This window comes from Somniosus microcephalus, chromosome 11 (assembly GCF_052327205.1).
Source record: "Somniosus microcephalus isolate GS21.2 chromosome 11, FLI_Smic_1.0, whole genome shotgun sequence".
Taxonomy (NCBI): domain Eukaryota; kingdom Metazoa; phylum Chordata; class Chondrichthyes; order Squaliformes; family Somniosidae; genus Somniosus; species Somniosus microcephalus.
In genome coordinates this window covers 94,149,826-94,175,063 of record NC_140997.1, presented here as the reverse complement: position 1 = coordinate 94,175,063, position 25,238 = coordinate 94,149,826, and positions in this window count along the sequence as shown.

Below are 25,238 nucleotides of genomic sequence, written 5' to 3'. Positions count from 1 at the left end.
GACCCCAGTGTCCTTTAATCCCACATGACCCCCAGGGTCCTATAATCACACACGACCCCCAGTGTCCTTTAATCCCACACGATCACCAGTGTCCTATAATCCCACACCACCCCCAGTGTCCCATAATCCCACATGACCCCCAGTGCCCTATAATCCAACACGACCCCCAGTTTCCTATAATCCCACATGATCCCCAGTGCGCTATAATCGCACCCAACCCCCAGTGTCTTATAATCCCACATAAACCCCAATGTCCTACAATCCCACATGATCCCCAGTGTCTTTTAATCCCACATGATCACCAGTGCCCTATAATCCCAAACGATCCCCAGTGTCCTATAATCCCACACGACCCCCAGTGTCCTATAGTCCCACATGACCCCCAGTGCCCTATAATCCAACACGACCCCCAGTCTCCTATAATCCCACACGACCCCCAGTGTGCTATAATCCCACACGACCCCCAGTGTCCAGTAATCCCACACGATCCCCAGTGCCCTATAATCCCACACGACCCCCAGTGTCCCATAATCCCTCATGACCCCCAGTATCCTATAATGCCACATGACCCCCAGTGTCCTATAATCCCCCCAGTGTCCTATAATCGCACACGATCCCCAGTGTCCTAAAATCCCACACGACCCCCAGTGTCCTATAATCACACACGACCTCCAGTGTCCTATAATCACACACGATCCCCAGTGCCCTATAATCCCACACGAACCCCCGTGTCCTATAATCCCACACGACCCCCAAGTGTCCTATAATCCCACATGACACCCAGTGTCGTATAATCCCACATGACCCCCAGTGTCCTATAATCCCAGACGACCCCCGTGTCCTATAATCCCACATGACCCCCAGTGTCCTATAATCCCACACGACCCCCAAGTGTCCTATAATCCCACATGACACCCAGTGTCGTATAATCCCACACGACCCCCAGTGTCCTATAATCCCCCACGATCACCAGTGTCCTATAATCTCACACGACCCCCAGTGTCCCATAATCCCACATGACACCCAGTGTCCTATAATCCCACACGACCCCCATGTCCTATAATCCCACACGACCCCCAGTGTCCTATAATCCCACACGACCCCCAGTGTCCTATAATCCCACACGAGACCCTGTGTCCTATAATCCCACACGATCCCCAGTGTCCTATAATCCCACACGACCCCCAGTGTCCTATAATCCCACACAACCCCCAGTGTCCTATAATCCCACACGATCCCCAGTGTCCTATAATCCCACACAATCCCCAGTGTCGTATAATCCCACATGACCCCGTGTCCTATAATCCCACACGACCCCTTATGTCCTATAATCCCACACGACCCCCAGTGTCCTATAATCCCACACGATCCCCCCTGCCCTATAATCCCTCATGACCCCCAGTGTCCTATAATACCACACGACCCCCAGTGACCTATAAACCCACACGGCCCCCAGTGTCCTATAATCCCTCATGACCCCCAGTGTCCTATAATCCCACATGACCCCCAGTGCCCTATAATCCCACATGACCCCCAGTGCCCTATAATCCCACATGACCCCCAGTGTCCCATAATCCCACACGACCCCCAGTGGCCTATAATCCCACATGACCCCCAGTGTCCCATAATCACACATGACCCCCAGTGTCCTATAATACCACACGATCGCCAGTGTCCTATAATCCCAGAGGACTCCCAGTGTCCCATAATCCCACACGACCCCCAGTGGCCTATAATCCCACACGAGCCCCAGTGTCCTATAATCCCACATGACCCGCAGTGTCCTATAATCCCACATGACCCCCAGTGTCCTATCATCCCACATGACCCACAGGGTCCGATAATCCCACACGACCTCCAGTGTCCTATAATCCCACACGACCCCCAGTGTCCTATAATCCCACACGATCCCCAGTGTCCTATAATCCCACACGACCCCCCATGTCCTATAATCCCACACGACCCCCAGTGTTGTATAATCCCACACGATCCCAGTGTCCTATAATCCCACATGACCCCCAGTGTCGTATAATCCCACACGACCCCCAGTGTCCTATAATCCCACATGATCCCCAGTGTCCTATAATCCAACTCAAATCCCCGTGTCCTATAATCCCACATGACCCCCAGTGTCCTATAATCCCACACGACCCCCAGTGTCCTATAACCCAACACGATCCCCAGTGTCCTATAATCCCACACGATCCCCAGTGTCCTATAATCCCACACGACCCCCAGTGTCCCATAATCCCACATGACCCCCAGTATCCTATAATCCCACACGAGCCCCAGTGTCCTATAATCCCACATGATCCCCAGTGTCCGATAATCCCACATGACCCCCAGTGTCCTATAATCGCACACGATCCCCAGTGTTCTAAAATCCCACACGACCCCCAGTGTCCTATAATCACACACGACCTCCAGTGTCCTATAATCACACACGATCCCCAGTATCCTATAATCCCACACGACCCCCAGTGTCCTATAATCCCACATGATCCCCAGTGTCCTATAACCCCACATGATCCCCAGTGTCCTATAACCCCACATGACCCCATGTCCTATAATTCCACACGACCCCCAGTGTCCTATAATCCCACACGACCCCCAGTGACCTATAATTCCACACGACCCCCAGTTTCCTATAATCCCACATGATCCCCAGTGCCCTATAATCCCACCCAACCCCCAGTGTCCTATAATCCCACATAATCCCAATGTCCTACAATCCCACACTATCCCCAGTGTCCTATAATCCCACATGATCCCCAGTGCCCTATAATCCCACACGATCCCCAGTTTCCTATAATCCCACACGATCCCCAGTGTCCTATAATCCCACATGACCCCTCGTGTCCTATAATCCCACACGACCCCCAGTGCCCTATAAACCCACATGACCCCTAGTGTCCTATAATCCCACACGACCCCCCAGTGACCTATAATCCCACATGACCCCCAGTGTCCTATGATCCCACACGACCCCCAGTGTCCTATAATCCCACATGACCCCCAGTGTCCTATAATCCCACACGACCCCCAGTGTCCTATAATCCCACACGACCCCCGGTGTCCTATAATCCCACATGACACCCAGTGTCGTATAATCCCACACGACCCCCAGTGTCCTATAATCCCAGACGACCCCAGTGTCCTTTAATCCCACATGACCCCCAGGGTCCTATAATCACACACGACCCCCAGTGTCCTTTAATCCCACACGATCACCAGTGTCCTATAATCCCACACCACCCCCAGTGTCCCATAATCCCACATGACCCCCAGTGCCCTATAATCCAACACGATCCCTTTTCCTATAATCCCACACGACCCCCAGTGCCCTATAATACCACACGACCCCCATGTCCTATAATCCCACACGACACCCAGTGTCCTATAATCCCACATGACACCCAGTGTCCTATAATCCCTCACGACCCCCAGTGACCTATAATTCCACACGACCCCCAGTTTCCTATAATCCCACATGATCCCCAGTGCCCTATAATCCCACCCAACCCCCAGTGTCCTATAATCCCACATAACCCCCAATGTCCTACAATCCCACACAATCCCCAGTGTCCTATAATCCCACACGATCCCCAGTGTCCCATAATCCCACACGAGCCCCAGTGTCCTATAATCCCACATGACCTGCAGTGTCCTATAATCCCACGTGACCCCCAGTGTCCGAAAATCCCACATGACCCCCAGTGTCCTATAATCGCACACGATCCCCAGTGTTCTAAAATCCCACACGACCCCCAGTGTCCTATAATCACGCACGACCTCCAGTGTCCGATAATCACACACGATCCCCAGTGTCCTATAATCCCACATGACCCCCAATGACCTATAAACCCACACGACCCCCAGTGTCCTATAATCCCACATGACACCCAGTGTCCGATAATCCCACATGACCCCCAGTGTCCTATAATCGCACACGATCCCCAGTGTCCTATAATCCCACATGAACACCAGTGTCATATAATCCCACACGACCCCCAGTGTCCTATAATCCCACATGACCCCCAGTGTCCTATAATCCCACACGACCCCCAGTGTCCTATAATCCCACACGCTCCCCAGTGTCGTATAATCGCACACGACCCCCAGTGTCCTATAATCCCACACGACCCCCCTGCCCTATAATCCCACATGAACCACAGTGTCCTATAATCCCACATGAACCACAGTGTCCTGTACTCCCACACGACACCGAGTGTCCTATAATCCCACACGATCCCCAGTGTCCTATAATCCCACATGACCCCCAGTGTCCTATAATCCCACATGACCCACAATGTCCTATAATCCCAGATGAACCACAGTGTCCTATAATCCCACATGATCGCCAGTGTCCTATAATCCCACATGACCCCCAGTGTCCTATAATCCCACACGACCCCCAGTGTCCCATAATCCCACATGGCCCCCAGTGTTCTATAATCCCACATGATCGCCAGTGTCCTATAATCCCACATGACCGCCAGTGTCCTATCATCCCACACGACCCCCAGTGTCCTATAATCCCACATGACCCCCAGTGCCCTATAGTCCCACACGATCCCCAGTGTCCTATAATCCCACACGACCCCCAGTGTCCTATAATTCTACACAACCCCCAGTGTCCAATAATCCCACACGACCCGCAGTGTCCTATAATCCCACATGATCCCCAGTGCCCTATAATCCCAAAGAACCCCCAGTGTCCTATAATCCCACACGATCCCCCGTGCCCTATAATCCCACACGATCCCCTGTGTCCTATAATCCCACACGACCCCCAGCGTCCTATAATGCCACACGACCCCCAGCGTCCTATAATCCCACAGGACCCCCAGTGTCCCATAATCCCACATGACCGCCAGTATCCTATAATCCCACACGAGCCCCAGTGTCCTATAATCCCACATGACCCGCAGTGTCCTATAATCCCAGATGACCCCCAGTGTCCTATAATACCACACGATCGCCAGTGTCCTATAATCCCAGAGGACTACCAGTGTCCTATAATCACACATGAGCCCCAGTGTCCAATCATCCCACATGACCCCCAGGTTCCGATAATCCCACAGGACCCCCAGTGTCCTATAATCCCACACGCCCCCCAGTGTCCTATAATCCCGCACGACCCGCAGTGTCCTATAATCCCACATGATCCCCAGTGCCCTATAATCCCAAAGAACCCCCAGTGTCCTATAATCCCACACGATCCCCAGTGTCCTATAATCCCACACGACCCCCAATGTCCTATAATCCCACACGACCCCCAGTGTCCCATAATCCCACATGACCCCCAGTATCCTATAATCCCACACGAGCCCCACTGTCCTATAATCCCACATGACTCCCATTGTCCTATAATCCCACATGAACACCAGTGTCCTATAATCCCACATGACCACCAGTGTCTTTTAATCCCACATGACTCCCAGTACCCAATAATCCCACACGACCCCCAGTGTCCTATAATCCCACACGACGCCCAGTGTCCTATAATCCCACACGACCCAAAGGTTCCTAAAATCCCACATGATCCCCAGTGTCCTATAATCCCACATGACCCCCAGTGCCCTATAATCCCACATGATCCCCAGTGTCCTATAATCCCACACGAGCCCCAGTGTAATATAATCCCACATGACCCGCTGTGTCCTATAATCCCACATGACCCCCAGTGTCCTGTCATTCCACATGACCCTCAGTGTCCTATAATCCCACATCACCCCCGTGTCCTATAATCCCACACGACCCCCAGTGTCCTATAATCCCACACGACCCAAAGGTTCCTAAAATCCCACATGATCCCCAGTGTCCTATAATCCCACATGACTCCCCATGTCCTATAATCCCACACGATCCCCAGTGTCCTATAATCCCACACGACCCCAGTGTCCTATAATCCCACACGACCCCCAGTGTCCTATAATCCCACACAATCCCCAGTGTCCTATAATCCCACACGACCCCCAGTGTCCCATAATCCCTCATGACCCCCAGTATCCTATAATCCCACATGACCCCCAGTGTCCTATAATCCCACATGACCCCCAGTGTCCTATAATCGCACACGATCCCCAGTGTCCTAAAATCCCACACGACCCCCAGTGTCCTATAATCACACACGACCTCCAGTGTCCTATAATCACACACGATCCCCAGTGTCCTATAATCCCACACGACCCCCAGTGACCTATAATCCCACATGACCCCCAGTGTCCTATAATCCCACACGACCCCCAGTGACCTATAATTCCACACGAACCCCAGTTTCCTATAATCCCACAAGGTCCCCAGTGCCCTATAATCCCACCCAACCCCCAGTGTCCTATAATCCCACATAATCCCAATGTCCTACAATCCCACACTATCCCCAGTGTCCTATAATCCCACATGATCCCCAGTGCCCTATAATCCCACACGATCCCCAGTTTCCTATAATCCCACACGATCCCCAGTGTCCTATAATCCCACATGACCCCCCGTGTCCTATAATCCCACACGACCCCCAGTGCCCTATAAACCCACATGACCCCCAGTTTCCTATAATCCCACACGATCCGTGTCCTATAATCCCACATGACCCCCAGTGTCCTATAATCCCACACGACACCCAGTGACCTATAATCCCACATGACCCCCAGTGTCCTATGATCCCACACGACCCCCAGTGTCCTATAATCCCACACGACCCCCCGTGTCCTATAATCCCACACGACCCCCAAGTGTCCTTTAACCCCACATGACACCCAGTGTCGTATAATCCCACATGACCCCCAGTGTCCTATAATCCCAGACGACCCCCATTGTCCTTTAATCCCACATGACCCCCAGTGTCCGAAAATCACACACGACCCCCAGTGTCCTTTAATCCCACACCACCCCCAGTGTCCAATAATCCCACATGTCCCCCAGTGCCCTATAATCCAACACGATCCCTTTTCCTATAATCCCACACGACCCCCGGTGCCCTATAATACCACATGACCCCCAATGTCCTATAATCCCACACGACCCCCATGTCCTATAATCCCACACGACACCCAGTGTCCTATAATCCCACACGACACCCAGAGTCCTATAATCCCACACGACCCCCAGTGACCTATAATTCCACACGACCCCCAGTTTCCTATTATCCCACATGATCCCCAGTGCCCTATAATCCCACCCAACCCCCAGTGTCCTATAATCCCACATAACCCTCAATGTCCTACAACCCCACACAATCCCCAGTGTCCTATAATCCCACATGATCCCCAGTGCCCTATAATCCCACACGATCCACAGTGTCCTATAATCCCACACGATCCCCAGTGTCCTATAATCCCACACGACCCCCAGTGTCCCATAATCCCACATAACCCCCAGTATCGTATAATCCCACAAGAGCCCCAGTGTCCTATAATCCCACATGACCTGCAGTGTCCTATAATCCCACATGACCCCCAGTGTCCGATAATCCCACATGACCCCCAGTGTCCTATAATCGCACACGACCCCCAGTGTCCCATAATCACACATGACCCCCAGTGTCCTATAATACCACACGATCGCCAGTGTCCTATAATCCCAGAGGACTCCCAGTGTCGAATAATCCCACATGATCCCAAGTTTCCTCTAATCCCACACGAGCCCCAGTGTCCTATAATCCCACATGACCCGCAGTGTCCTATAATCCCACATGACCCCCAGTGTCCTATCATCCCACATGACCCCCAGGGTCCGATAATCCCACACGACCTCCAGTGTCCTATAATCCCACACGACCCCCAGTGTCCTATAATCCCACACGATCCCCAGTGTCCTATAATCCCACACGACCCCCCATGTCCTATAATCCCACACGACCCCCAGTGTTGTATAATCCCACACGATCCCAGTGTCCTATAATCCCACATGACCCCCAGTGTCGTATAATCCCACACGACCCCCAGTGTCCTATAATCACACATGATCCCCAGTGTCCTATAATCCAACACAAATCCCCGTGTCCTATAATCCCACATGACCCCCAGTGTCCTATAATCCCACACGACCCCCAGTGTCCTATAACCCAACACGATCCCCAGTGTCCTATAATCCCACACGATCCCCAGTGTCCTATAATCCCACACGACCCCCAGTGTCCCATAATCCCACATGACCCCCAGTATCCTATAATCCCACACGAGCCCCAGTGTCCAAAAATCCCACATGACCTGCAGTGTCTTATAATCCCACATGACCCCCAGTGTCCGATAATCCCACATGACCCCCAGTGTCCTATAATCGCACACGATCCCCAGTGTTCTAAAATTCCACACGACCCCCAGTGTCCTATAATCACACACGACCTCCAGTGTCCTATAATCACACACGATCCCCAGTGTCCTATAATCCCACACGACCCCCAGTGTCCTATAATCCCACACGACCCCCAGTGTCCCATAATCCCACATGACCCCCAGTATCCTATAATCCCACACGAGCCCCAGTGTCCTATAATCCCACATGACTCCCATTGTCCTATAATCCCACATGAACACCAGTGTCCTATAATCCCACATGACCACCAGTGTCTTTTAATCCCACATGACTCCCAGTACCCAATAATCCCACACGACCCCCAGTGTCCTATAATCCCACACGACGCCCAGTGTCCTATAATCCCACACGACCCAAAGGTTCCTAAAATCCCACATGATCCCCAGTGTCCTATAATCCCACATGACCCCCAGTGCCCTATAATCCCACATGATCCCCAGTGTCCTATAATCCCACACGAGCCCCAGTGTAATATAATCCCACATGACCCGCTGTGTCCTATAATCCCACATGACCCCCAGTGTCCTGTCATTCCACATGACCCTCAGTGTCCTATAATCCCACATCACCCCCCGTGTCCTATAATCCCACACGACCCAAAGGTTCCTAAAATCCCACATGATCCCCAGTGTCCTATAATCCCACATGACTCCCCATGTCCTATAATCCCACACGATCCCCAGTGTCCTATAATCCCACACGACCCCCAGTGTCCTATAATCCCACACGACCCCCAGTGTCCTATAATCCCACACAATCCCCAGTGTCCTATAATCCCACACGACCCCCAGTGTCCCATAATCCCTCATGACCCCCAGTATCCTATAATCCCACATGACCCCCAGTGTCCTATAATCCCACATGACCCCCAGTGTCCTATAATCGCACACGATCCCCAGTGTCCTAAAATCCCACACGACCCCCAGTGTCCTATAATCACACACGACCTCCAGTGTCCTATAATCACACACGATCCCCAGTGTCCTATAATCCCACACGACCCCCAGTGACCTATAATCCCACATGACCCCCAGTGTCCTATAATCCCACACGACCCCCAGTGACCTATAATTCCACACGAACCCCAGTTTCCTATAATCCCACAAGGTCCCCAGTGCCCTATAATCCCACCCAACCCCCAGTGTCCTATAATCCCACATAATCCCAATGTCCTACAATCCCACACTATCCCCAGTGTCCTATAATCCCACATGATCCCCAGTGCCCTATAATCCCACACGATCCCCAGTTTCCTATAATCCCACACGATCCCCAGTGTCCTATAATCCCACATGACCCCCCGTGTCCTATAATCCCACACGACCCCCAGTGCCCTATAAACCCACATGACCCCCAGTTTCCTATAATCCCACACGATCCGTGTCCTATAATCCCACATGACCCCCAGTGTCCTATAATCCCACACGACACCCAGTGACCTATAATCCCACATGACCCCCAGTGTCCTATGATCCCACACGACCCCCAGTGTCCTATAATCCCACACGACCCCCCGTGTCCTATAATCCCACACGACCCCCAAGTGTCCTTTAACCCCACATGACACCCAGTGTCGTATAATCCCACATGACCCCCAGTGTCCTATAATCCCAGACGACCCCCATTGTCCTTTAATCCCACATGACCCCCAGTGTCCGAAAATCACACACGACCCCCAGTGTCCTTTAATCCCACACCACCCCCAGTGTCCAATAATCCCACATGTCCCCCAGTGCCCTATAATCCAACACGATCCCTTTTCCTATAATCCCACACGACCCCCGGTGCCCTATAATACCACATGACCCCCAATGTCCTATAATCCCACACGACCCCCATGTCCTATAATCCCACACGACACCCAGTGTCCTATAATCCCACACGACACCCAGTGTCCTATAATCCCACACGACCCCCAGTGACCTATAATTCCACACGACCCCCAGTTTCCTATTATCCCACATGATCCCCAGTGCCCTATAATCCCACCCAACCCCCAGTGTCCTATAATCCCACATAACCCTCAATGTCCTACAACCCCACACAATCCCCAGTGTCCTATAATCCCACATGATCCCCAGTGCCCTATAATCCCACACGATCCACAGTGTCCTATAATCCCACACGATCCCCAGTGTCCTATAATCCCACACGACCCCCAGTGTCCCATAATCCCACATAACCCCCAGTATCGTATAATCCCACAAGAGCCCCAGTGTCCTATAATCCCACATGACCTGCAGTGTCCTATAATCCCACATGACCCCCAGTGTCCGATAATCCCACATGACCCCCAGTGTCCTATAATCGCACACGACCCCCAGTGCCCTATAATCCCACATGATCCCCAGTGTCCTATAATCCCACACGAGCCCCAGTGTAATATAATCCCACATGACCCGCTGTGTCCTATAATCCCACATGACCCCCAGTGTCCTGTCATTCCACATGACCCTCAGTGTCCTATAATCCCACATCACCCCCCGTGTCCTATAATCCCACACGACCCAAAGGTTCCTAAAATCCCACATGATCCCCAGTGTCCTATAATCCCACATGACTCCCCATGTCCTATAATCCCACACGATCCCCAGTGTCCTATAATCCCACACGACCCCCAGTGTCCTATAATCCCACACGACCCCCAGTGTCCTATAATCCCACACAATCCCCAGTGTCCTATAATCCCACACGACCCCCAGTGTCCCATAATCCCTCATGACCCCCAGTATCCTATAATCCCACATGACCCCCAGTGTCCTATAATCCCACATGACCCCCAGTGTCCTATAATCGCACACGATCCCCAGTGTCCTAAAATCCCACACGACCCCCAGTGTCCTATAATCACACACGACCTCCAGTGTCCTATAATCACACACGATCCCCAGTGTCCTATAATCCCACACGACCCCCAGTGACCTATAATCCCACATGACCCCCAGTGTCCTATAATCCCACACGACCCCCAGTGACCTATAATTCCACACGAACCCCAGTTTCCTATAATCCCACAAGGTCCCCAGTGCCCTATAATCCCACCCAACCCCCAGTGTCCTATAATCCCACATAATCCCAATGTCCTACAATCCCACACTATCCCCAGTGTCCTATAATCCCACATGATCCCCAGTGCCCTATAATCCCACACGATCCCCAGTTTCCTATAATCCCACACGATCCCCAGTGTCCTATAATCCCACATGACCCCCCGTGTCCTATAATCCCACACGACCCCCAGTGCCCTATAAACCCACATGACCCCCAGTTTCCTATAATCCCACACGATCCGTGTCCTATAATCCCACATGACCCCCAGTGTCCTATAATCCCACACGACACCCAGTGACCTATAATCCCACATGACCCCCAGTGTCCTATGATCCCACACGACCCCCAGTGTCCTATAATCCCACACGACCCCCCGTGTCCTATAATCCCACACGACCCCCAAGTGTCCTTTAACCCCACATGACACCCAGTGTCGTATAATCCCACATGACCCCCAGTGTCCTATAATCCCAGACGACCCCCATTGTCCTTTAATCCCACATGACCCCCAGTGTCCGAAAATCACACACGACCCCCAGTGTCCTTTAATCCCACACCACCCCCAGTGTCCAATAATCCCACATGTCCCCCAGTGCCCTATAATCCAACACGATCCCTTTTCCTATAATCCCACACGACCCCCGGTGCCCTATAATACCACATGACCCCCAATGTCCTATAATCCCACACGACCCCCATGTCCTATAATCCCACACGACACCCAGTGTCCTATAATCCCACACGACACCCAGTGTCCTATAATCCCACACGACCCCCAGTGACCTATAATTCCACACGACCCCCAGTTTCCTATTATCCCACATGATCCCCAGTGCCCTATAATCCCACCCAACCCCCAGTGTCCTATAATCCCACATAACCCTCAATGTCCTACAACCCCACACAATCCCCAGTGTCCTATAATCCCACATGATCCCCAGTGCCCTATAATCCCACACGATCCACAGTGTCCTATAATCCCACACGATCCCCAGTGTCCTATAATCCCACACGACCCCCAGTGTCCCATAATCCCACATAACCCCCAGTATCGTATAATCCCACAAGAGCCCCAGTGTCCTATAATCCCACATGACCTGCAGTGTCCTATAATCCCACATGACCCCCAGTGTCCGATAATCCCACATGACCCCCAGTGTCCTATAATCGCACACGATCCCCAGTGTTCTAAAATCCCACACGATCCCCAGTGTCCTATAATCACACACGATCCCCAGTGTCCTATAATCCCACACGACCCCCAGTGACCTATAAACCCACACGACCCCCAGTGTCCTATAATACCACATGACTCCCAGTGTCCTATAATCCCACATGAACACCAGTGTCCTATAATCCCACATGACCCCCAGTGCCCTATAATCCCACATGACCCCCAGTGCCCTATAATCCCACACGACCCCCAGTGTCCTATAATCCCACACGACCCCCAGTGTCCTATAATCCCACACGCTCCCCAGTGTCCTATAATCGCACACGACCCCCAGTGTCCTATAATCCCACAAGAACCCGAGTGCCGTATAATCCCACACAACACCCAGTGTCCTATAATCCCACACAACCCCCAGTGTCCTATAATCCCACACGATCCCCAGTGTCCTATAATCCCACACAATCCCCAGTGTCGTATAATCCCACATGACCCTGTGTCCTATAATCCCACATGACCCCCTATGTCCTATAATCCCACACGACCCCCAGTGTCCTATAATCCCACACGATCCCCCCTGCCCTATAATCCCTCATGACCCCCAGTGTCCTATAATACCACACGACCCCCAGTGACCTATAAACCCACACGGCCCCCAGTGTCCTATAATCCCTCATGACCCCCAGTGTCCTATAATCCCACATGACCCCCAGTGTCCTTTAATCCCACACGACCCCCAGTGTCCTATAATCCCACATGACCCCCAGTGCCCTATAATCCCACATGACCCCCAGTGTCCCATAATCCCACACGACCCCCAGTGGCCTATAATCCCACATGACCCCCAGTGTCCCATAATCACACATGACCCCCAGTGTCCTATAATACCACACGATCGCCAGTGTCCTATAATCCCAGAGGACTCCCAGTGTCGAATAATCCCACATGATCCCAAGTTTCCTCTAATCCCACACGAGCCCCAGTGTCCTATAATCCCACATGACCCGCAGTGTCCTATAATCCCACATGACCCCCAGTGTCCTATCATCCCACATGACCCCCAGGGTCCGATAATCCCACACGACCTCCAGTGTCCTATAATCCCACACGACCCCCAGTGTCCTATAATCCCACACGATCCCCAGTGTCCTATAATCCCACACGACCCCCCATGTCCTATAATCCCACACGACCCCCAGTGTTGTATAATCCCACACGATCCCAGTGTCCTATAATCCCACATGACCCCCAGTGTCGTATAATCCCACACGACCCCCAGTGTCCTATAATCACACATGATCCCCAGTGTCCTATAATCCAACACAAATCCCCGTGTCCTATAATCCCACATGACCCCCAGTGTCCTATAATCCCACACGACCCCCAGTGTCCTATAACCCAACACGATCCCCAGTGTCCTATAATCCCACACGATCCCCAGTGTCCTATAATCCCACACGACCCCCAGTGTCCCATAATCCCACATGAACCCCAGTATCCTATAATCCCACACGAGCCCCAGTGTCCTATAATCCCACATGACCTGCAGTGTCTTATAATCCCACATGACCCCCAGTGTCCGATAATCCCACATGACCCCCAGTGTCCTATAATCGCACACGATCCCCAGTGTTCTAAAATCCCACACGACCCCCAGTGTCCTATAATCACACACGACCTCCAGTGTCCTATAATCACACACGATCCCCAGTGTCCTATAATCCCACACGACCCCCAGTGTCCTATAATCCCACATGATCCCCAGTGTCCTATAACCCCACTTGATCCCCAGTGTCCTATAATCCCACATGACCCCGTGTCCTATAATTCCACACGATCCCCAGTGTCCTATAATCCCACACCACCCCCAGTGACCTATAATTCCACACGACCCCCAGTTTCCTATAATCCCACATGATCCCCAGTGCCCTATAATCCCACCCAACCCCCAGTGTCCTATAATCCCACATAATCCCAATGTCCTACAATCCCACACTATCCCCAGTGTCCTATAATCCCACATGATCCCCAGTGCCCTATAATCCCACACGATCCCCAGTTTCCTATAATCCCACACGATCCCCAGTGTCCTATAATCCCACATGACCCACCGTGTCCTATAATCCCACACGACCCCCAGTGCCCTATAAACCCACATGACCCCTAGTGTCCTATAATCCCACACGACCCCCCAGTGACCTATAATCCCACATGACCCCCAGTGTCCTATGATCCCACACGACCCCCAGTGTCCTATAATCCCAGACGACCCCCAGTGTCCTTTAATCCCACATGACCCCCAGTGTCCTATAATCACACACGACCCCCAGTGTCCTTTAATCCCACACGATCACCAGTGTCCGATAATCCCACACCACCCCCAGTGTCCCATAATCCCACATGACCCCCAGTGCCCTATAATCCAACACGATCCCTTTTCCTATAATCCCACACGACCCCCAGTGCCCTATAATACCACACGACCCCCATGTCCTATAATCCCACACGACACCCAGTGTCCTATAATCCCACACGACACCCAGTGTCCTATAATCCCTCACGACCCCCAGTGACCTATAATTCCACACGACCCCCAGTTTCCTATAATCCCACATGATCCCCAGTGCCCTATAATCCCACCCAACCCCCAGTGTCCTATAATGCCACATAACCCCCAATGTCCTACAATCCCACACAATCCCCAGTGTCCTATAATCCCACACGATCCCCAGTGTCCCATAATCCCACACGAGCCCCAGTGTCCTATAATCCCACATGACCTGCAGTGTCCTATAATCCCACGTGACCCCCAGTGTCCGAAAATCCCACATGACCCCCAGTGTCCTATAATCACACACGATCCCCAGTGTTCTAAAATCCCACACGACCCCCAGTGTCCTATAATCACACACGACCTCCAGTGTCCGATAATCACACACGATCCCCAGTGTCCTATAATCCCACACGACCCCCAGTGACCTATAAACCCACACGACCCCCAGTGTCCTATAATCCCACATGACACCCAGTGTCCGATAATCCCACATGACACCCAGTGTCCTATAATCGCACACGATCCCCAGTGTCCTATAATCCCACATGAACACCAGTGTCCTATAATCCCACACGACCCCCAGTGTCCTATAATCCCACACGACCCCCAGTGTCCTATAATCCCACACGACCCCCAGTGTCCTAGAATCCCACACGCTCCCCAGTGTCCTATAATCGCACACGACCCCCAGTGTCCTATAATCCCACACGATCCCCCCTGCCCTATAATCCCGCATGACCCACAGTGTCCTATAATCCCACATGAACCACAGTGTCCTGTACTCCCACACGACACCGAGTGTCCTATAATCCCACACGATCCCCAGTGTCCTATAATCCCACATGACCCCCAGTGTCCTATAATCCCACATGACCCACAGTGTCCTATAATCCCAGATGAACCACAGTGTCCTATAATCCCACATGATCGCCAGTGTCCTATAATCCCACATGACCCCCAGTGTCCTATAATCCCACACGACCCCCAGTGTCCCATAATCCCACATGACCCCCAGTGTTCTATAATCCCACATGATCGCCAGTGTCCTATAATCCCACATGACCCCCAGTGTCCTATCATCCCACACGACCCCCAGTGTCCTATAATCCCACATGACCCCCAGTGCCCTATAGTCCCACACGATCCCCAGTGTCCTATAATCCCACACGACCCCCAGTGTCCTATAATTCTACACAACCCCCAGTGTCCAATAATCCCACACGACCCGCAGTGTCCTATAATCCCACATGATCCCCAGTGCCCTATAATCCCAAAGAACCCCCAGTGTCCTATAATCCCACACGATCCCCCGTGCCCTATAATCCCACACGATCCCCAGTGTCCTATAATCCCACACGACCCCCAGCATCCTATAATGCCACACGACCCCCAGCGTCCTATAATCCCACAGGACCCCCAGTGTCCCATAATCCCACATGACCGCCAGTATCCTATAATCCCACACGAGCCCCAGTGTCCTATAATCCCACATGACCCGCAGTGTCCTATAATCCCAGATGACCCCCAGTGTCCTATAATACCACACGATCGCCAGTGTCCTATAATCCCAGAGGACTACCAGTGTCCTATAATCCCACATGACCCCGTGTCCTATAATTCCAAACGACCCCCAGTGTCCTATAATCCCACACGACCCCCAGTGACCTATAATTCCACACGACCCCCAGTTTCCTATAATCCCACATGATCCCCAGTGCCCTATAATCCCACCCAGCCCCCAGTGTCCTATAATCCCACATAATCCCAATGTCCTACAATCCCACACTATCCCCAGTGTCCTATAATCCCACATGATCCCCAGTGCCCTATAATCCCACACGATCCCCAGTTTCCTATAATCCCACACGATCCCCAGTGTCCTATAATCCCACATGACCCCCCGTGTCCTATAATCCCACACGACCCCCAGTGCCCTATAAACCCACATGACCCCTAGTGTCCTATAATCCCACACGACCCCCCAGTGACCTATAATCCCACATGACCCCCAGTGTCCTATGATCCCACACGACCCCCAGTGTCCTATAATCCCACATGACCCCCAGTGTCCTATAATCCCACACGACCCCCAGTGTCCTATAATCCCACACGACCCCCGGTGTCCTATAATCCCACATGACACCCAGTGTCGTATAATCCCACACGACCCCCAGTGTCCGATAATCCCAGACGACCCCCAGTGTCCTTTAATCCCACATGACTCCCAGTGTCCTATAATCACACACGACCCCCAGTGTCCTTTAATCCCACACGATCACCAGTGTCCTATAATCCCACACCACCCCCAGTGTCCCATAATCCCACATGACCCCCAGTGCCCTATAATCCAACACGATCCCTTTTCCTATAATCCCACACGACCCCCAGTGCCCTATAATACCACACGACCCCCATGTCCTATAATCCCACACGACACCCAGTGTCCTATAATCCCACACGACACCCAGTGTCCTATAATCCCTCACGACCCCCAGTGACCTATAATTCCACACGACCCCCAGTTTCCTATAATCCCACATGATCCCCAGTGCCCTATAATCCCACCCAACCCCCAGTGTCCTATAATCCCACATAACCCCCAATGTCCTACAATCCCACACAATCCCCAGTGTCCTATAATCCCACACGATCCCCAGTGTCCCATAATCCCACACGAGCCCCAGTGTCCTATAATCCCACATGACCTGCAGTGTCCTATAATCCCACGTGATCCCCAGTGTCCGAAAATCCCACATGACCCCCAGTGTCCTTTAATCGCACACGATCCCCAGTGTTCTAAAATCCCACACGACCCCCAGTGTCCTATAACCACACACGACCTCCAGTGTCCGATAATCAGACACGATCCCCAGTGTCCTATAATCCCACACGACCCCCAGTGACCTATAAACACACACGACCCCCAGTGTCCTATAATCCCACATGACACCCAGTGTCCGATAATCCCACATGACCCCCAGTGTCCTATAATCGCACACGATCCCCAGTGTCCTATAATCCCACATGAACACCAGTGTCCTATAATCCCACACGACCCCCAGTGTCCTATAATCCCACACGACCCCCAGTGTCCTATAATCCCACACGACCCCCAGTGTCCTATAATCCCACACGCTCCCCAGTGTCCTATAATCGCACACGACCCCCAGTGTCCTATAATCCCACACGATCCCCCCTGCCCTATAATCCCACATGACCCACAGTGTCCTATAATCCCACATGAACCACAGTGTCCTGTACTCCCACACGACACCGAGTGTCCTATAATCCCACACGATCCCCAGTGTCCTATAATCCCACATGACCCCCAGTGTCCTATAATCCCACATGACCCACAGTGTCCTATAATCCCAGATGAACCACAGTGTCCTATAATCCCACATGATCACCAGTGTCCTATAATCCCACATGACCCCCAGTGTCCTATAATCCCACACGACCCCCAGTGTCCCATAATCCCACATGACCCCCAGTGTTCTATAATCCCACATGATCGCCAGTGTCCTATAATCCCACATGACCCCCAGTGTCCTATCATCCCACACGACCCCCAGTGTCCTATAATCCCACATGACCCCCAGTGCCCTATAGTCCCACACGATCCCCAGTGTCCTATAATCCCACACGACCCCCAGTGTCCTATAATTCTACACAACCCCCAGTGTCCAATAATCCCACACGACCCGCAGTGTCCTATAATCCCACATGATCCCCAGTGCCCTATAATCCCAAAGAACCCCCAGTGTCCTATAATCCCACACGATCCCCCGTGCCCTATAATCCCACACGATCCCCAGTGTCCTATAATCCCACACGACCCCCAGCGTCCTATAATGCCACACGACCCCCAGCGTCCTATAATCCCACAGGACCCCCAGTGTCCCATAATCCCACATGACCGCCAGTATCCTATAATCCCACACGAGCCCCAGTGTCCTATAATCCCACATGACCCGCAGTGTCCTATAATCCCAGATGACCCCCAGTGTCCTATAATACCACACGATCGCCAGTGTCCTATAATCCCAGAGGACTACCAGTGTCCTATAATCCCACATGACCCCGTGTCCTATAATTCCACACGACCCCCAGTGTCCTATAATCCCACACGACCCCCAGTGACCTATAATTCCACACGACCCCCAGTTTCCTATAATCCCACATGATCCCCAGTGCCCTATAATCCCACCCAACCCCCAGTGTCCTATAATCCCACATAATCCCAATGTCCTACAATCCCACACTATCCCCAGTGTCCTATAATCCCACATGATCCCCAGTGCCCTATAATCCCACACGATCCCCAGTTTCCTATAATCCCACACGATCCCCAGTGTCCTATAATCCCACATGACCCCCCGTGTCCTATAATCCCACACGACCCCCAGTGCCCTATAAACCCACATGACCCCTAGTGTCCTATAATCCCACACGACCCCCCAGTGACCTATAATCCCACATGACCCCCAGTGTCCTATGATCCCACACGACCCCCAGTGTCCTATAATCCCACATGACCCCCAGTGTCCTATAATCCCACACGACCCCCAGTGTCCTATAATCCCACACGACCCCCGGTGTCCTATAATCCCACATGACACCCAGTGTCGTATAATCCCACACGACCCCCAGTGTCCTATAATCCCAGACGACCCCCAGTGTCCTTTAATCCCACATGACCCCCAGTGTCCTATAATCACACACGACCCCCAGTGTCCTTTAATCCCACACGATCACCAGTGTCCTATAATCCCACACCACCCCCAGTGTCCCATAATCCCACATGACCCCCAATGCCCTATAATCCAACACGATCCCTTTTCGTATAATCCCACACGACCCCCAGTGCCCTATAATACCACACGACCCCCATGTCCTATAATCCCACACGACACCCAGTGTCCTATAATCCCACACGACACCCAGTGTCCTATAATCCCTCACGACCCCCAGTGACCTATAATTCCACACGACCCCCAGTTTCCTATAATCCCACATGATCCCCAGTGCCCTATAATCCCACCCAACCCCCAGTGTCCTATAATCCCACATAACCCCCAATGTCCTACAATCCCATACAATCCCCAGTGTCCTATAATCCCACACGATCCCCAGTGTCCCATAATCCCACACGAGCCCCAGTGTCCTATAATCCCACATGACCTGCAGTGTCCTATAATCCCACGTGACCCCCAGTGTCCGAAAATCCCACATGACCCCCAGTGTCCTATAATCGCGCACGATCCCCAGTGTTCTAAAATCCCACACGACCCCCAGTGTCCTATAATCACACACGACCTCCAGTGTCCGATAATCACACACGATCCCCAGTGTCCTATAATCCCACACGACCCCAGTGACCTATAAACACACACGACCCCCAGTGTCCTATAATCCCACATGACACCCAGTGTCCGATAATCCCACATGACCCCCAGTGTCCTATAATCGCACACGATCCCCAGTGTCCTATAATCCCACATGAACACCAGTGTCCTATAATCCCACACGACCCCCAGTGTCCTATAATCCCACACGACCCCCAGTGTCCTATAATCCCACACGACCCCCAGTGTCCTATAATCCCACACGCTCCCCAGTGTCCTATAATCGCACACGACCCCCAGTGTCCTATAATCCCACACGATCCCCCCTGCCCTATAATCCCACATGACCCACAGTGTCCTATAATCCCACATGAACCACAGTGTCCTGTACTCCCACACGACACCGAGTGTCCTATAATCCCACACGATCCCCAGTGTCCTATAATCCCACACGATCCCCAGTGTCCTATAATCCCACATGACCCCCAGTGTCCTATAATCCCACATGACCCACAGTGTCCTATAATCCCAGATGAACCACAGTGTCCTATAATCCCACATGATCGCCAGTGTCCTATAATCCCACATGACCCCCAGTGTCCTATAATCCCACACGACCCCCAGTGTCCCATAATCCCACATGACCCCCAGTGTTCTATAATCCCACATGATCGCCAGTGTCCTATAATCCCACATGACCCCCAGTGTCCTATCATCCCACACGACCCCCAGTGTCCTATAATCCCACATGACCCCCAGTGCCCTATAGTCCCACACGATCCCCAGTGTCCTATAATCCCACACGACCCCCAGTGTCCTATAATTCTACACAACCCCCAGTGTCCAATAATCCCACACGACCCGCAGTGTCCTATAATCCCACATGATCCCCAGTGCCCTATAATCCCAAAGAACCCCCAGTGTCCTATAATCCCACACGATCCCCCGTGCCCTATAATCCCACACGATCCCCAGTGTCCTATAATCCCACACGACCCCCAGCGTCCTATAATGCCACACGACCCCCAGCGTCCTATAATCCCACAGGACCCCCAGTGTCCCATAATCCCACATGACCGCCAGTATCCTATAATCCCACACGAGCCCCAGTGTCCTATAATCCCACATGACCCGCAGTGTCCTATAATCCCAGATGACCCCCAGTGTCCTATAATACCACACGATCGCCAGTGTCCTATAATCCCAGAGGACTACCAGTGTCCTATAATCCCACATGACCCCGTGTCCTATAACTCCACACGACCCCCAGTGTCCTATAATCCCACACGACCCCCAGTGACCTATAATTCCACACGACCCCCAGTTTCCTATAATCCCACATGATCCCCAGTGCCCTATAATCCCACCCAACCCCCAGTGTCCTATAATCCCACATAATCCCAATGTCCTACAATCCCACACTATCCCCAGTGTCCTATAATCCCACATGATCCCCAGTGCCCTATAATCCCACACGATCCCCAGTTTCCTATAATCCCACACGATCCCCAGTGTCCTATAATCCCACATGACCCCCCGTGTCCTATAATCCCACACGACCCCCCAGTGACCTATAATCCCACATGACCCCCAGTGTCCTATGATCCCACACGACCCCCAGTGTCCTATAATCCCACATGACCCCCAGTGTCCTATAATCCCACACGACCCCCAGTGTCCTATAATCCCACACGACCCCCGGTGTCCTATAATCCCACATGACACCCAGTGTCGTATAATCCCACACGACCCCCAGTGTCCTATAATCCCAGACGACCCCCAGTGTCCTTTAATCCCACATGACCCCCAGTGTCCTATAATCACACACGACCCCCAGTGTCCTTTAATCCCACACGATCACCAGTGTCCTATAATCCCACACCACCCCCAGTGTCCCATAATCCCACATGACCCCCAATGCCCTATAATCCAACACGATCCCTTTTCCTATAATCCCACACGACCCCCAGTGCCCTATAATACCACACGACCCCCATGTCCTATAATCCCACACGACACCCAGTGTCCTATAATCCCACACGACACCCAGTGTCCTATAATCCCTCACGACCCCCAGTGACCTATAATTCCACACGACCCCCAGTTTCCTATAATCCCACATGATCCCCAGTGCCCTATAATCCCACCCAACCCGCAGTGTCCTATAATCCCACATAACCCCCAATGTCCTACAATCCCATACAATCCCCAGTGTCCTATAATCCCACACGATCCCCAGTGTCCCATAATCCCACACGAGCCCCAGTGTCCTATAATCCCACATGACCTGCAGTGTCCTATAATCCCACGTGACCCCCAGTGTCCGAAAATCCCACATGACCCCCAGTGTCCTATAATCGCGCACGATCCCCAGTGTTCTAAAATCCCACACGACCCCCAGTGTCCTATAATCACACACGACCTCCAGTGTCCGATAATCACACACGATCCCCAGTGTCCTATAATCCCACACGACCCCCAGTGACCTATAAACACACACGACCCCCAGTGTCCTATAATCCCACATGACACCCAGTGTCCGATAATCCCACATGACCCCCAGTGTCCTATAATCGCACACGATCCCCAGTGTCCTATAATCCCACGTGACCCCCAGTGTCCGAAAATCCCACATGACCCCCAGTGTCCTATAATCGCGCACGATCCCCAGTGTTCTAAAATCCCACACGACCCCCAGTGTCCTATAATCACACACGACCTCCAGTGTCCGATAATCACACACGATCCCCAGTGTCCTATAATCCCACACGACCCCCAGTGACCTATAAACACACACGACCCCCAGTGTCCTATAATCCCACATGACACCCAGTGTCCGATAATCCCACATGACCCCCAGTGTCCTATAATCGCACACGATCCCCAGTGTCCTATAATCCCACATGAACACCAGTGTCCTAAAATCCCACATGACCCCCAGTGTCCTATAATCGCGCACGATCCCCAGTGTTCTAAAATCCCACACCACCCCCAGTGTCCTATAATCACACACGACCTCCAGTGTCCGATAATCACACACGATCCCCAGTGTCCTATAATCCCACACGACCCCCAGTGCCCTATAATACCACACGACCCCCATGTCCTATAATCCCACACGACACCCAGTGTCCTATAATCCCACACGACACCCAGTGTCCTATAATCCCTCACGACCCCCAGTGACCTATAATTCCACACGACCCCCAGTTTCCTATAATCCCACATGATCCCCAGTGCCCTATAATCCCACCCAACCCGCAGTGTCCTATAATCCCACATAACCCCCAATGTCCTACAATCCCATACAATCCCCAGTGTCCTATAATCCCACACGATCCCCAGTGTCCCATAATCCCACACGAGCCCCAGTGTCCTATAATCCCACATGACCTGCAGTGTCCTATAATCCCACGTGACCCCCAGTGTCCGAAAATCCCACATGACCCCCAGTGTCCTATAATCGCGCACGATCCCCAGTGTTCTAAAATCCCACACGACCCCCAGTGTCCTATAATCACACACGACCTCCAGTGTCCGATAATCACACACGATCCCCAGTGTCCTATAATCCCACACGACCCCCAGTGACCTATAAACACACACGACCCCCAGTGTCCTATAATCCCACATGACACCCAGTGTCCGATAATCCCACATGACCCCCAGTGTCCTATAATCGCACACGATCCCCAGTGTCCTATAATCCCACATGAACACCAGTGTCCTATAATCCCACACGACCCCCAGTGTCCTATAATCCCACACGACCCCCAGTGTCCTATAATCCCACACGACCCCCAGTGTCCTATAATCCCACACGCTCCCCAGTGTCCTATAATTGCACACGACCCCCAGTGTCCTATAATCCCACACGATCCCCCCTGCCCTATAATCCCACATGACCCACAGTGTCCTATAATCCCACATGAACCACAGTGTCCTGTACTCCCACACGACACCGAGTGTCCTATAATCCCACACGATCCCCAGTGTCCTATAATCCCACATGACCCCCAGTGTCCTATAATCCCACATGACCCACAGTGTCCTATAATCCCAGATGAACCACAGTGTCCTATAATCCCACATGATCGCCAGTGTCCTATAATCCCACATGACCCCCAGTGTCCTATAATCCCACACGACCCCCAGTGTCCCATAATCCCACATGACCCCCAGTGTTCTATAATCCCACATGATCGCCAGTGTCCTATAATCCCACATGACCCCCAGTGTCCTATCATCCCACACGACCCCCAGTGTCCTATAATCCCACATGACCCCCAGTGCCCTATAGTCCCACACGATCCCCAGTGTCCTATAATCCCACACGACCCCCAGTGTCCTATAATTCTACACAACCCCCAGTGTCCAATAATCCCACACGACCCGCAGTGTCCTATAATCCCACATGATCCCCAGTGCCCTATAATCCCAAAGAACCCCCAGTGTCCTATAATCCCACACGATCCCCCGTGCCCTATAATCCCACACGATCCCCAGTGTCCTATAATCCCACACGACCCCCAGCGTCCTATAATGCCACACGACCCCCAGCGTCCTATAATCCCACAGGACCCCCAGTGTCCCATAATCCCACATGACCGCCAGTATCCTATAATCCCACACGAGCCCCAGTGTCCTATAATCCCACATGACCCGCAGTGTCCTATAATCCCAGATGACCCCCAGTGTCCTATAATACCACACGATCGCCAGTGTCCTATAATCCCAGAGGACTACCAGTGTCCTATAATCACACATGACCCCCAGTCTCCAATCATCCCACATGACC